Source organism: Suricata suricatta, chromosome 2 (genome assembly GCF_006229205.1).
Source record: "Suricata suricatta isolate VVHF042 chromosome 2, meerkat_22Aug2017_6uvM2_HiC, whole genome shotgun sequence".
Taxonomy (NCBI): domain Eukaryota; kingdom Metazoa; phylum Chordata; class Mammalia; order Carnivora; family Herpestidae; genus Suricata; species Suricata suricatta.
The window spans coordinates 9218038-9234234 of record NC_043701.1 but is presented as its reverse complement, the minus strand read 5'-3'; positions in this window follow the sequence as shown (position 1 = coordinate 9234234).

Here is a 16197-nt window from a genome sequence, read left to right as displayed (position 1 = left end):
AAGCAGAAACCTATAGTAAATACACCAAAGTTAAAAGGAAAGGACTTAAGTTGAAAGAAAGTCATCAAACCACACAGGAAGAGGGTAAGGATGAAAGAACTACAAAAACAGCCAGAAAGCAATTAATAAAATGACAGTAAGTACATATCTATCAATAATTATTTTAAATATAAATGAACTCAATTTTCTAATCAAAAGATATAGAAGGACTAAATGGATAACAAAACAAGATGCATCTAAATGTTGTCTATGAGGGAGTTGCTTTAGACATAAGGACACACAGCCTGAAAGTGAAGGGATGGAAATATATATTCTATGCTCATGGAAACCAAAAGAGAGCTGGGCCAGCTGCACTTAAATCAGACAAAATAGACTTTAAAACAATGACTGAATGTAATAGGAGACAAATAAGGGCATTGCATAATGATAAAGTAGTCAACTCAACATTTATAAACATTTATGCATCCAACATAGGAGAACCTAAACATATAAAGTGAATATTAACAGGTCTAAAGGGGAAACAGCAACAAACTAATATTAGAGGACTTTTTAAAAAGTTTATTTATTTACTTTGAGAGGTGGGGGAGGAGAATCTCAAGCAGGCTCTGCACCCTCATCATGGAGCCTGATGTGAGGCTTGAACCCATGGACCATGAGATCATAACATGAGCCAAAACCAATAGTCATATACTCAACTGACTGAGCCACTCAGGTGGCCCATATTAGAGGACTTTAATAATCCACTTTCATCAATGGATAGATCTTCCAAAAAGAAAATTAATTAAGAAATTTGGCCTTAAATGACATGTTAGACTAGATGAATGTAGCAGATATTTACAGAAAATTCTATCTAAAAGCAGAATACACATTCTTCTCAAACATATATGGAAATTCTCCAGGATAGATTTTATGTTAGTCTACAAAAGAAGTCTTAATAAATTTAAGATGGTTGAAATCACATTAAGCAACTTTTCTGACCACATGGTATAAAACTAAAAATCTACTACATGAAAATAAACTGGAAAATTCACAAATATGTGGAGGTTAAGTGGCATGCTACTCAATAATTAGTTGGTCAAAAAGGAAATCAAAAGAATGAAAAAATACCTTGAGACTAATGAAAATGGAAATTCTACATACCAAAATCTATAGATTTAGCTAAAGCAATTGTAAGAGAGAAGCTCATAACCGCATAAGCCTACCTCAACAAGCAAAAAACGTCTCAAACAACCTAAATTTACTCTTTGAGGTACTAGAAAAAAAGAACAAATGTTAGTAGAAGGGAAGAAATGACAAAGATTGTGGCAGAAGTAAATAAAATGAAAACTAAAAAGACAATAGAAATGGTCAATGAAAGAGCTGATTCTTTGCAAAGATAAACAAAATGGAAAAACCTTCAGCTAAACTCACCAAGAAAAAAAAAGAGGACTTAAATGAGTAAAATCAGAAATAAAGAGAAGCTATTGCAACTGATACAAAGAATTATTAAAAACTACTATTTACAATTATATATCAATAAACTGGAATATATTCCTAGAAACATAAAATCTACCAACATGGAACCATAAATAAATAGAAAATCTGAATGACCAATTGCTTGTAAGGAGACTGAATCAGTGATCAAAACCATCCCAACAATCAGAAGTCCAGGATCAGACAACTTTACTGGTGAATTCTACCAAACATACAAAGAATTAATACCAATTCTCCTCAAACTCTTCTAAAAAACTAAAGAGGAAGAAACAGTTTCAATCTCATTTTGCAAGACCAGCATTAACCTGGTATCAAAATCAGACAAGAATGCCACAAGAAAAGAAAATTATAGGCCAATATCCATGATAAACACAGAAGCAAAATCCTCCACAAAACAGTAGCAAACCAAATTCAACAACACATGAAAAGATCATCCCCCATGATCAAGTGGGATTTATTTCAGGAATGCATGGCTCGTTCAACATCTGCAAATCAGTCAACGTATAAATCACATTGACTAAATGAAGGATACAAACCATCTCATCTTCTAAATGCAGGAAAAGTATCTGATAGAATTAAACATCTATTTACAATCAAAACACAACAAAAGCAGGTGTAGATAGGATGTGCATCAACATAAAAAAGGCCATATATGACAAGCTTACACCTAACACTGTACTCAAAATCAGGAAAAAGACAAGAATCACCACTCATCACCTTTAATGAACATAGTATTGGAAGTCCTAGCCTGAGCAATTAGACAAGACATAAAAGGCATAAACACTGGAAAGAAAGAAGTAAAACTGTCACTGTTTCAGATGGCATCATATATACATAAAAAAGTACTGGGGCGCCTGGGTGACTCAGTCAGTTAAGCATCTGACTTCAGTTCAGGTTATGATCTCAGTTTGTGGGTTTGAGCCCTGCTGACAGCTCAGAGCCTGGAGCCTGTCTTCAGATTCTGTGTCTCCCTCTCTCTCTGACCCTCTCCTGCTAATGCTGTCTCTCTCTCTCTCAAAAATAAATAAAAAAATATTTAAAAAAATTTTTAAAAATATAAAAACCACCAAAAAACTATTAGAACTAATAAATGTAAGCCACTGGGTGGCTCAGTCAGTTATACATCCCATTATATGGACTTCAGCTCAGGTCATGATCTCATGGTTAGTGGGTTCGAGTTCCACGTTGAGCTCTGTGCTGACAGCTCAGAGCCTGGGGCTTGCTTTGGATTCTGTGTCCTCAACGCTCTCTTCGTCCCTCCCCCACTCATGCTGTCTCTTTCAAAAATAAACATTAGGAAAAATTTTAAGGACACCTAGGTGGCTCAGTCGGTTAAGCATCTGACTTCAGCTCAGGTCATGCTTTCGCAGTTCATGGGTTTGAGCCTTGAGTCAAGTTCTGTGCTGACAGCTCAAAGCCTAGAGCCTGCTTTGGATTCTCTGTCTCCCTCTCCTTCTGTCCCTACCCACTCATGCCCTGTCTATTTCCATCTCTCAAAAATGAATAAACATTAACTTTTTTATTTTTTAAAAAGAATAGATGGATTCAGTAAATTTAAAGGATACAAAATCAATACACAAAAATCTGTTACATTTCTATACACTAATAACAAATTATTAGAAAATAAATTATGAAGACAATCTCATTACAATTGTATCAAAGAGAATAAAATACAAAATAGGAATACCGGGGGACTCTGTTGGTTGAGGACCCCACTTCAGGTCAGGTCATGATCTCATGATTTGTGAGTTCGAGCCCCATATTGGGTTTCCTGCTGTTAGCAGGGAGCCCACTCCAGATCCTCTGTCTACCCCCTGCTCATGCTTTCTCCCTCAAAAATAAATAAGCATTAAAAAAAAATACCTCAGAATAAATTTAATCAAGGATATGCAAAACGCTATACTGAAAACAAAAGACATTAAGAGAAAAAAATTGAAAAAGATACAAATAAATGGAAAGATTTCTGTAATTGGAAAGATACTGAGGGATTGAAAGAATTATTATTGTTAAAATATTCACACTACCCAACGCAGTCTACACATTCAATGCAATCTCTATCAAAATTCCAATGACATTTTTCACAGAAATAGAAAAAACTACCTTAAATGTGTGTAGAACCACAAAAGATCCCAAAGAGACAAAGGAATCTGGAGAGAACAAAACTGGGGGAGTCATGATCCTTGATTTCAAACCCTATCACAAAGCAGTAATTATTAAAACAATATGGTATTGGCATAAAAACAGACACATAGATCAAGGCAATGGAATAGAGAACTCAGAAATAAACCCATGTTTATAAAGTTAATTTTCAAAACAGGAGACAATTTGTGGGAAGGTTAGTCGCTTCAATAAATGGTGTTGGGAAAACTGGACAGCCATGTGTGAAGGAATGAAACTGGATCTTTGTTTTATACTATACTTCAAAATTAAAATGGATTAAACATAAGACCTGAAACTATGAAACTCTAGAAGAAATCATGTGCTTCTTGATATTATCTTAGCAATATTTTCAAATTTGACAATAAACTAAATGCAATAAAAGCAAAAGTACACTAGTGGGGCCATATCAAACTAAAAAGCTTCTGCACAGTACATAAAACCATCAACAGAATAAAAAGGCAACCTAGTTCTTTGGGTGATTATTTGCAAACTATGTATCTAATAAGGGGTTAGTATCCAAAATATATACTAAAACTCATACAACTCCATAGCAATTACACAAGCCAACTTAAAAATGGGCAGAACTTTTGAATAGACATTTTTCTAAGAAGACATACAGCAGGCCGACAGGGACATGAAAGAGTCTCAATATCCCTGATCATTAGGCAAACACAAATCAAAACTGCAGTGAGTTATCACCTCACACCTGTTATCAAAAAGATGAAAAATAACAACTGTTGGGGAAGATGTAGAGAAAAGGAAACCCTTGTCCACGGTTCGTAGGAATATAAATTGATGCAGCCACTATGGGAAACAGTATGGGGTTTCCTCAAAGGATTAAAAAAAAGAACTACTTTATAATCTACCATTCCCATTTCTGGATATTTATCTGAAATAAAGACTAATGCAAAAAGATGTATGCAACCACAAGATTACTGCAGCACCACTTACAATAGGCCGAATATGGAAACAGCCTAGGCGTTCACCGCTGACTGAGAGATGGATGGATAAGGAAACTGTGGTACACACACACACACACACACACACACACACACACACACTCACACTCTCTCACACACACACTCACACACACTCACACTCACACACAGATATTATTCATCCATAATTTAGAAGAAAATCCTTCTACCTGCAACAACATGGATGGAACTTGAGGACATCATCTTAAGTGAAATAAGCCAGGCAGAGAAAGACTACATTGCGCGATATCATTTACATGTGGAATCTGAAAAAAAGTCAAACTCATTGAAACAAAGAAAAGTGGCTCCCAGAGCGTGTGGAATGGGCAAAATAGGGAGAAGTTGGTAAAAGGTGCAAACTCTCAGCCATTACCAAAAAAGTCAATATAGTTGTATACACAAACTTCTATACACGGCATGTTAAAAACCTGTCATTTTTAAACATAAAGATTCTGATTAATCAAGCTATTTAAGTTCAGTCAGAGATTATGACCTATATCTTTTTATTCATTTAGTAGATCTATTATTTTCTTGATGGAAACTAGTGTTTGGAAATCAAATTTGAATTTAATTTTAAAATGTTAAAAAAAAGTATATCCAAGCAACATAGTGAGCTGTTAGCATCAAATGAGTAAATCGTTTGGGATTATTCCAAATTGTTTTATAATTTTCTTGCACATATCTGGATTCCCACATAGTCTCATAAATCCCATATCCACTGTGTGTTCTAAAACTTTCTGTATGACTTACTGGTCAAACAAAACAAACTTGGAATTTGGGTTTAGACAACCCAAGCATAAAGGCTGGTTCTATTTAAAAGCTATGTGGCTCTGGGCAGCATATTCTATTTCTATGGACCTCATATTTTAATTGTTGAGATAAGATAAATATTATGCTACTCCAAGTTAGATTAGGTGGAGTTATACATGTAAAGCACTTAACACAACATTCAACACACGATAAATGCTCAATAAATTTTGCTTCTATTATATTCTCTATGAGGTACTACTTTAGGCACATTCACATACTTATAAGATATGTCACAATTATTAATATCAAAATAAGAAATAAAACCCATAACAATGTACCATCCATATTTTAAGCATATTGTACTCAAATGAAGCCAAATAAACATCAGAATAAATAGGAAAAAAAAACAAATCCGTTACATATCATCTGGAGGTGCTGGTGACCCAACTGCAGAAAATGGAGTATTAGCAGAAGGGAAGCAGGCTCCCTCTCAATCCCATGACTTGGTGATGACTGACAGACATACAGGCTCGGCCTTTTCTTAGCAGCAGCAGGATATGAACAAACTACATGCCAACCACCTGACTCTTAGAATTCCCTAGTCAGCTCAAAGATTCAGGACTTGCATTAAGTATCCAGTTTGTGCCATGTATGGTTGGCTACTTACTTTCCCCCTGAATGGAATCCATGATAAATTGTTCCATGTTGCAGACCTTTTACAAAGGAAGTTCCCACCGTGCATGCAAATTTGGGTCATTACTCCCCCTGTTGTATACACGTTATTGTGTTATGCTTATTTAAAGGACAGAGCTTCTATACAGAAATACATATCTCTGTCATTTAATTAAGGGCAGGTATCATTATCTGCAGTTTATAGAGTAGGTGTGTGAGTTTTAGAACCATTAAGGGCCTTTTAGAAAAAAATGAGTAATGGATCTAGACAGGGGCTGGTATAGATACGCCTTTACTGTGATCTATTTTAAAAAGGGTAAAATTGAACTACTTTTATTGGAGAACACGTTTAAGAATCTATGCATAACTGATACAAATATATCTTTTTAATCACTGTTTTTTAATAATAAACTTAAAAGCTTAAATTTTGTTCAATTCTCTGTTTAACATTTCTTGCTGACAGAAATTGCTATATACACACTAACACAACTTTAGTAATCCTTTTATTGTTAAACCACAAATGGATCTAGACACAAAGGCAAAAATAAATCCTATCTGATGATCTTATTGTGAAAAAAATGGAAGATTCTTTCCTTGCTTCTTTTTTTTCTAGACCAGAGCCCAGCACTATCTTTCAAGCTGTTCTTATAACTTTATTGTAGTTTATAAATCACTGTCTTTTAATTATGGTGAAGAGACTTTGGTAATTTGATAAGAAAGCAGAAGATCCGGGGTGCCTATGTGGCTCAGTCGGTTGAGCCTCCGACTTCGGCTCAGGTCAGATCTCACGGTAGTGGGTTCGAGCCCCGCGTCAGGCTCTGTGCTGACAGCTAGCTCAGAGCCTGGAGCCTGCTTCCAGTTCTGTGTCTCCTTCTCTCTCTGCCCCTCCCCCTCTCATGGTCTGTCTCTCTCTGTATCAAAAATAAATAAAGCATTAAAAAAAAAAAAGAAAGAAAGCAGAAGACCCAAAGTAGCCCTTCCTGAAGGGTTTCAGGGAATAACTATTTTTCTAGTGTGTTAAACACACACACACACTTTATAGTTAAATAAGTTTGAGAAATATTCACTTAAAATAAGTTCAGTAAATTTTGCCTACTCCATGGAAATGAGGATAAATTCCTATGTTATTTTCTAGATTATTTACTCTTTTGCCTCTCACACATAGATGTACAATTGACCTGAAGTTGTGTATAGCAGTTTGACATAGGGTAAAAGTTCCATTTCCCCTCCCCCAAGTTTTCCCATAGCTACACAGAGCTATAACTACTATAAATCACGTGTCCATATACGCTAAGTTCTAGTTGTAGGCCCATTTTATGTTCTTTTCATTTTTCCTTGTACTAATGGCCTCATTGCCTTAATTATTGTAATTTCACTATAATTATAGCAAGGCCTCCCACCTTTAAGATACTTGATTATCATTGGCCATTTACATTTCCACTTAAAATTTAGAATAAGCTTGGGGCATCTAGGTGGCTCAGTCAGTTCAGTGTCTGAATTCAGCTCCTGTCATGATCTCACAGTTTGTGAGTTTGAGCCCCATGTCGGGCTCTGTACTGACAGCTCAAAGGGCAACTAAACCTTAGAGTCGAAACCAGAAGGGGTATAGTAAGTCTAATATAGTAGGTATAATAAAACTTAAAATTCTTGGGCTCACCAGGTAGGTGGCTCAGTTGGTTAAGTGCTGACTCTTGATTTCAGCTCAGGTTATGATCTCATGGTTCTTGAGTTTAAGCCCTGCTTTGGTCTCCATGTTGATAGTGCAGAGCCTGTTTGGGATTCTCTGTCTCCCTCTCTATCTGTCCCTTCCCTGATTATCTCTCTCTCTAAATAAATAAATAAATGCTTAAAAAATTTTTTAAAAACACCTAAAATTCCAGTAAAACACAAGGTGAAGCCATTTGTGTTTACCTTACGCACACATACATACATACACAGACTTGAATTGTCAACCCATCTCAAAAACAACTTAAAGGAGCACTTTAGAAAGAATTAACCTGTTATATTATATGTTATTTTTCCAGAATAAAGTCCTTCTAATGCTGACTTTGTGGCATGTCTCACATTAAAGATAGTTTTCCACCATTTAAGTATGAAGGAAAGTTTACCAGTAAACAAGCTCTGTATCCCTATATTAAATATTCTATTCCAGAAAGAATGCTAGTGAAAAATTCTAGCCTGCATACCCAACAGTTGAGGAGACAAGATATGTAGAATTCTAACTTACCTAATATTTTACCCCTTAATTAGAATGAAAAAACAAGGATTAATTGATACACAAAGAAAATCAGCAGAATTAAAGGGGGAAAACAAGTCAAATAGACAAAAATCTGACCAAAAGAGGAAACAGAGTCACTTTCAAGAGAATTTTAAAAAATTTAGTATCAGGGCCCCTGGGTGGCTTCGTCGGTTAGGAGACTGAATCTTGGTTTTGGCTCTAGTCATGATCTCACAGTTTGTAAGATCAGTCCCCACATCAGTCTCTCTGCTGATGGCATGGAGTCTGCTGGGCTCCATACAAATAGAAGATAAATTTGAATATTGAGAAATTTTGGCAATTAAAATATATCAACAAATTAAAAATCTTAAAAAACTATAAGATAAGTTACTTTTCCAGAACATATATGCAAAAACATGAAAAAGAAACCTAGAAAAGAAAATAAGTTGTGTCAAGACTATCAATCTAGAAAGCCCAAGAGCTGATAAATAGGACCTTCAAAAGCAGAGAATTTATGAAAAAATTGAGGGATAATGCTAAATAAGAAAATCTCCCAGAACTAAGGAGATACCTATCTCTAGATTTAACAGTGTCCACTGATTACTGATCTCCATAGATGAATAATGATTCAAAGGCACAGCCTACAGAAATTTAGAAGACTAAGTATAAAAAGAACATTCCAATAGCACCCAGAGAAAGCTAAGAAAAAATATTATTATGAAGAAATTCATATCTTAATTACTTCATATTTTTCAAACAGCAATTTTGAATACTCAAGAAAATACTTATAATTATTTCAAAATTGTGAGGCAATAATATGTTGAACTTATAATTTTATATCCAGCCAAGCTTACCCATCAATGGAAAAGGCAAAAATCAAACCACTTGAGAAACTAAAAAACTCAGAAAACGTACCTTCCATATACCATTATGGAGAAAGTTAGTTAAGGATATATTTGCATAAAACAAATTGGCAATCACAGAAGATAAATGAGGGATAAAACAAAATAGTGGATTTATGCAAATGACCTCTTTTTAGGCTGCTAATAATCAGGGTAAATGTGAACAAAAGTTTCCTGAGCTGGAAGGAAAATATCTTGAATATAAAGAATGGAATGGATTTTATTTAATGGACAAAATGTTTCATGAGCTGGAATTTAATGAAAAAGGCACATATTTCTTATTTCAACAAGGGAAGAAAGGGAGTTAGAGGCCAAAGAAAAGAAAATAAATCTTTTCTAAAATATAAGGTATGAATGGGTATAAGGCAAATTGAAATATGCTAAGTTCTGAAGGTACTGATGTCACGTAAGAAATATATTGATATTAACAATATACAGCTCTTTCCTGAGCCACACAGAGATTGTGACACACACTACATGGAAGAAATGTAATACCTGTATACTATGTGATTTTTTAGTTACAAACAGCAGTTTTCAGCTTTTATAAGCAATCTGCAAACAAAAACAACAAAATGTGGTTTTAATATACAAATAAAAATATATGAATTTTGAAATATTTTAATTTTATTTATTTTTTATGTTTTTGAGAAAGAGAGAGAGTGGGGGAAAGGGAGAGACAGAGAGAATCTTAAGCAGGTTGTCCATGCTGAATGTGGAAAAGGACTTGATCCCACAACTCTGGGATCAGGACCTGAGCCAGAATCAAGAATAGGACACATAACTGACTGAGCCACCCAGGTGTCCTAGAAATATGATTTGAATTCTAATTAGAAGAAGTTTAGATATAGAAGGTCAGAATGAGTCAAGAGTAGGATATAGGTTTTTATTTCATTTGGAGGATAGAAACTCAACATATCAGAAGAGAATAATAAGTAGTATTATTATCTTACTGAAAGTTTTAAGGAGGCACTCTAAACATGTAAGTAAACACGAAGTTTAAGAGGGGAGAGAATGGAGACACAATATTTGAAAAATCTTAGCTAAAAGCAGTGATATGTTGAAATCGATAGGGGCACCTGGGTGGCTCTATCTCATGGTTCATGAGTTAGAGCTCCGTGTCCGGTCCTGTGTTGACAGCTCAGAGCCTACAGCCTGCTTTAGACTCTGTGTCTCCCTCTTTCTCTGCTTCTCCCCTGCTCACACTCTCTCTCTGTCTCCCAAAAATAAACAAACATTAAAAAAAAAAGAAGAAGAAGAAAAGGATAAAAGCACAACAGTTAAGAGCAGTGAATAAGTCAATATGAATAGCAACATGAAAATAATCATTGGAAAAGCAGTTACAGACCAAAAATTAGATCTTCTAGAAATTAAACGCTTTCTTCCTTTGGACTCAAATATTACTGTGTGAGAAGTAAAAAAAATCTCAAAATCATGTTTCCTATCTAAGGAAACAAATTGAAATTAAACCCTTATATTAACCTGCCATTTCAAAAATATTTTTTATGTGGGCAATGAGTGTCCTGTTATTAAAAAAAAGTAAGCCAATTGAACGAAGAAGAGCCCTGATAAATGTAAAATGACAAAACATCCAGTAACATAGGAGACTAGATAAAGTTTCTTTATTTAGTAGACAAAGTACAGAATTCAGAAAGTCAGTGCTTAAGCGAAGGTATTGAAAAGTGTTGCTAACTCAGATCCTGAAAGTGACAGAGTCTAGTAGAGATAGAGCAAGAGAGAGATTTCATGATTTGCTACAGCAACAAATCCACCATTGTGAATGGAACAGAAACTCAAAGTCAAAGACAAAGTTGTAGCCATGAATTTAACTTCAATCATTCTGTGTACATTATATGATGCAGAAGCAAAAATTATAAAAGTTTTAGCCCACAATAAAAGGAAAGAATAACTCGTTAAACAGATAAGGTTTCTAAAAGAACAACTTTGATCAAATTCTGCACAGGAAAGAATACTACTTGTTTAAATAATGATTAATTTACTCTGAATGATATTACTTGATGATAAATATACATTAAACATAATAAAAGTAGATGGCCAAGATAACGTTGTTGGATAAATGTTCAATTTTCAGTTTCCTTATTTTTATGTGATTAGCCCTGCAAACTGATACAGGCAGAATTTGTTTTCTTACTTTTATAAGTGAGACTGATTTTGATAACTAGTTAAATGGTCTCAGTCAAATCTTAAGTATTTAAAAAATGGCCTGTGCTACATTATCCCACTTATGTTGATGTGATTAAGTGCAGATATTGAAGGATTTTTCTGCCCTATCTTTGTGTGACACTGGAAATGCCAGAATCTCTTTCGCTTTTTCCTATTTAACTTAAAGAATGCTTTTTAATTTTTTCTGATGTATTGCTTTTTATATTACTAATGTTGAGCTCCATAGAATTATAAACCTTTAGAACTGAATTTCATTAAGTCATTTGCTCATAAACCTCAGTTTCTGACTCCCCAGACAAAAACTGAACCATCTTAGGTCATTGGTTTGTTTTTAACCAGTAGAAAAAAGATCATTTTCACACATTAGTGAGGTGGTCAATAGGAGCATACAATGTCTCTTTGTCACACACTGGGAGAAAATATTTGCAAATCATACATCTGATAAAAGGATTTGAATATGGAATACATATACTTTAAAGACTCTCAAACAATTCAACTGACACATGAGCAAAAACTTGAACAGCCATGGAAACGCTACAGACCACATAAAAGAACAGTAAAGATGCTCAACAACATTAGTCATTAATGGAATTAAAAAAAAATCAAAGGGATACCACGGAAAATCTACTAGGATGACAATGAAAAAGATTGAACACAATCAAGTGTTGGAAAGAATGTGTATGAATAAAACCCTCTTACACTGCAGTTGTACAAATACTTTGGAAAAAAGTTTGTTTTGTTTTGTTTTGTTTTTAGCATGTGATCCAATCATTCCATTACTGAGAATCTATCTACGAAAGGAAAAGTATTTACCCATACAAATATCTGTCCAAGATTGTTCATAGCTCTTTATTTGCAGTGGCTCAGAACAGGAATCAACCCAAAATCCATCAACATTGAATGGATAAACCATAAAATATATATATGAGGAAAGAATACTCAGAATAAGAAGGGAATGGATTATTGGTATGCCGTACAATACAAATTCATCCTCCAAAATTCTGCTGAATGAAAAAAGATCAAAGATACATGATAAGTGAATTACAATATAAAATTTTAGAGGTGCCTGGGTGGCTCAGTGGGTTGAGCATCCAACTTCAGCTCAGGTCATGACCTCATGGTTCATGGGTTTAAGCCCCACTTTGGGCTCATTGCTGACAACTCAGAGCCTGGAGCCTGCTTCAGATTCTGTGTCTCCCTCTCCCTGTCCCTTCCCCACTCATGCTCTGTCTCTTGCTCTCAAAATTAAATAAACATTTTAAAAATAAAAAATATATACAATTTTAGAAAATGCAGACTAATATACAATGACAGAAAGGAGGTCTGTATTTGCCTAGGGAAGAAGGGGAGTGAGGGGGACTGTGAGAAAGAGGATTCATTTTTTTGATGGTTATATTATCTTAACTGTAGTGATGATGTTACCCAAACTTATTAAATTCTACATTTTAAATACCTGGAGTTAATTACATGTCAGTTAACCAATACTGCTAGCGTTACAAACAGCAATGCTTAATTGAGTGATGCCTGAGACGTACTTTTTTTTTTAATAGTTTATTGTCAAATTGGTTTCCATACAACACCCAGTGCTCTTCCCCACAAGTGCCCTCCTCCATCACCACCACCTCTTTTCCCCCCTGCCGCTTCCCCTTCAACCCTCAGTTCATTTTCAGTATTCAATAGTCTCTCACGTTTTGCGTCCCTCTCTCTCCCCAACTCTCTTTCCCTCTTCCCCTCCCCCTGGTCCTCCATTAGGTTTCTCCTGTTCTCCTGTTAGAGCTATGAGTGAGACGTACTTTAACAGGCATCGAAAGAGTAACAGATGTGCACCTGGATCTATGTGAGCTGTAAAGAAAATCTAGCATAATGTTAATTATAGAATTGTTTTTTATTCAAAATAATTTTTTAATATTTATTTATTTATTAGAGAGAGAGCACAGGCAGGGTAGGGACAGCGAGAGAGGGAAACTCAGAATCCAAAGCAGGCTCCAGGCTCCGAGCCAGCAGTGCAGAGCCTTATGCGGAGCTCGAACTCACGGACCTTGAGATCATGACCTCAGCCTTAGTCGGATGTTAAACCATCTGAGCGACTCAGGCGCCCCTAAATTCCACTTTTAACATTAAATTTAATGTCAGTTTTGCCAATTTAATTTGATGTATCTAATAAAATCTTTTAATTTTTTAAGTTTTTTTGAGAGAGAGAGAGCACAAGTGGGTGAGCAAGAGAGAGAGAGGCGGAGAGAGAGTGCAGAGCCCCATGCAGGGCTTGAACTCACAAACCACAAGATCATGACCTGAACCAAAATCAAGAATCAGACACTTAATTGACTGAGCCACCCAGCCACTCCAATATATTTAATAAAATTTTAATAAAAGAACATTTCCCAAGGTTATAAAAGGTACTTTTAAAGATAATACGTGAATATTCATGAACATTCTAAAATACAAATGTAAAGAGGAGGGATTTGTCAGTCTTAAGTCATTAAAACATTGTAGGATTATTTCATGAATGTATATACTATGAATCGTAAATCCGGAAGTAGACTTTATACTTTATATATGACAAAGGCAGCATTTTATGTCTTTAAATCAGTGGGGAAAAGGCAGAATCTTTAGGAAATGATACTGGGACAAAAGGAAAGAAATCTAGAAAAAAGAATTCAATCTATACTGCATATCTACACATTCTACACTTGGATAAACTCCAAATATATCAATGACTTAAATGTAAATTATGGAAGATGAGATAATTATTTTATAACTTCATAGTTAAATAGAATTATCTCACATGCCACAAAGTCCAGAAGTTGTACACTTTTTTTAAAAGTTAAAATCAATACATCTTAAAATATTTCTGCATACAACTCACACACACACACACACAAAGATGAAAGAGAACTGATAAACTGGGTAATAATATTTGCAATTCATATCATATAGTGAAAATTCCAATTTTTATGAATATCAGTGAGAAAAAAAGAGAAACAGCCAAATTAAAATTGGGTAAGTTGTATAAAAGTGGTTGTAATGATATTAAATGATTTTTAAATAAGAAATGCAAATTCAAGCTGCACTTAGATACATTTTTCACCAATCACACTGGCAAAAACATAAAATTTGATTTCACATTACATCAGTAAAGTACTTCAAAAAGAAATTTATACATTAATGGAGACAGTAAATTGTTCAACCCTTATGTCAATATTTCTCAAAAATTGCAAATGAATATACAGTTTTCTCCAGGTATTTTACTTCTAGGAACTTGTCCCACAGATATCATTGTGCATATGAAAAATGGTCTCTGCATAGCATTATTCAGTTAAGAACTTTTATAATAGCAAAAGTTTGGAAACAAATGTATGCCTATAATGAATTGTTTATAAATATCAGGCATATCCATATTACAGAATACTACTTAAATAAAAATGAAGATCAAATTGGAATAAATTGCTTTGGAATTAGCAACACCTTAAGTGTTACATCAAAAAGAAAATACATTTTGTAAGTGCTTCTGTTTTTAAAGAGGGAATAGAATATAAAGCTGTAATTCGTATAAAAATATCCAGAAAGGTAAACAATAACAATAGCTACCTATAAGGAATTATACAAATTAAATAGCTTTAAAAAGACACCCAAGAACCCTAAATGCTTATCACTAAGTAAGAGAATCTAGTCTGAAAAGGCTACATACCATCTTATTCCAACCATAGGACATTCTGAAAAGGACAGAACTATGGAGATACTGTAGCAAGATGGAGTCGCTCCTGTCAAGCAGCTAGGGGCACTGCAGCAGAGACCAGAACCAGCCGCTGACACATTCAGAACTGATACCTAGCAGACACAGGGGGTCTGCAAAGGCTCATGACTGATTAAATCCCTTTAAAAAGGGAGAATTTTGCAGCAAACTGTCAGACCCTTCAGACACTGACCCCTCTCTCTGGCCACTTCAAAGAGGCAGCTGCTGTTCCCAGAGACTCTGCCCAGTTGATCTCTGAGCAGAACAGAGATCCTTCACTATCTGGACATAATAAGCAGGAAGTGCCGAGAGTTGACCCCGAGCGGACTGAGGTCTCATCTCAAACTGCACACTCACAGATGGACTGACTTCGCATTTGGTCTGTTCACTTCCTAGCCTCTTTCATCTCATTTATTCTATGACTTGTCTTCTGCTATGCTTTGTGTGGTATGTTAGAAGTCACATTAAACAGGTGGTGAAATATCTTTGGGTTTGGAATTCTGAATCTGCTTTATAATTATGTGTGCCTATCTTTTTTTTTTTTTTTTTTTTTTTTTTTTTTTTTTTTTTTTTTTTTTTTTTACTGAATACAGCTCAACTTGTAGAAAGACACCACTCACCTAGGCACCTTCATAATATGCTTGTGACACAGTAAAAAGATTAGTGACTGATGGCCATGGTTTGGTGGGGAAAGAGATGAATGGGCAAAGCACAGAGAATTTTAGGACAGTAAACGTGCTCTGTATAATACCATGATGACGGATACACTTATTGTACATTTGTCCAAACCCATAGAATGTACACCAGTGACCAATGTAGGTTCATCACCTGTAACAAATGGACCACTCTATTGAGGGAGGTTGATAATAAGGGAGCTCTATGTATCTGTGGGGGTGGAGAGTATATAGAAAATTTCTGCACCTCCCATTAATTTTGCCATGAATCTAAAACTGTCCTAAAAACAAAGTTTTGATAATTTTTAAAATCATAATGGGAGATTTTAACACATCTTTCTCAAAAACGATAGCGTAAGTAGATACAAAAATCCCCCAGGAAATTAGGTAGCAGATTGGGGAAAAACTTTACTAGCATAAAAATAGAGTCAGAGAGAAAATCCTGGTACCCAACAAA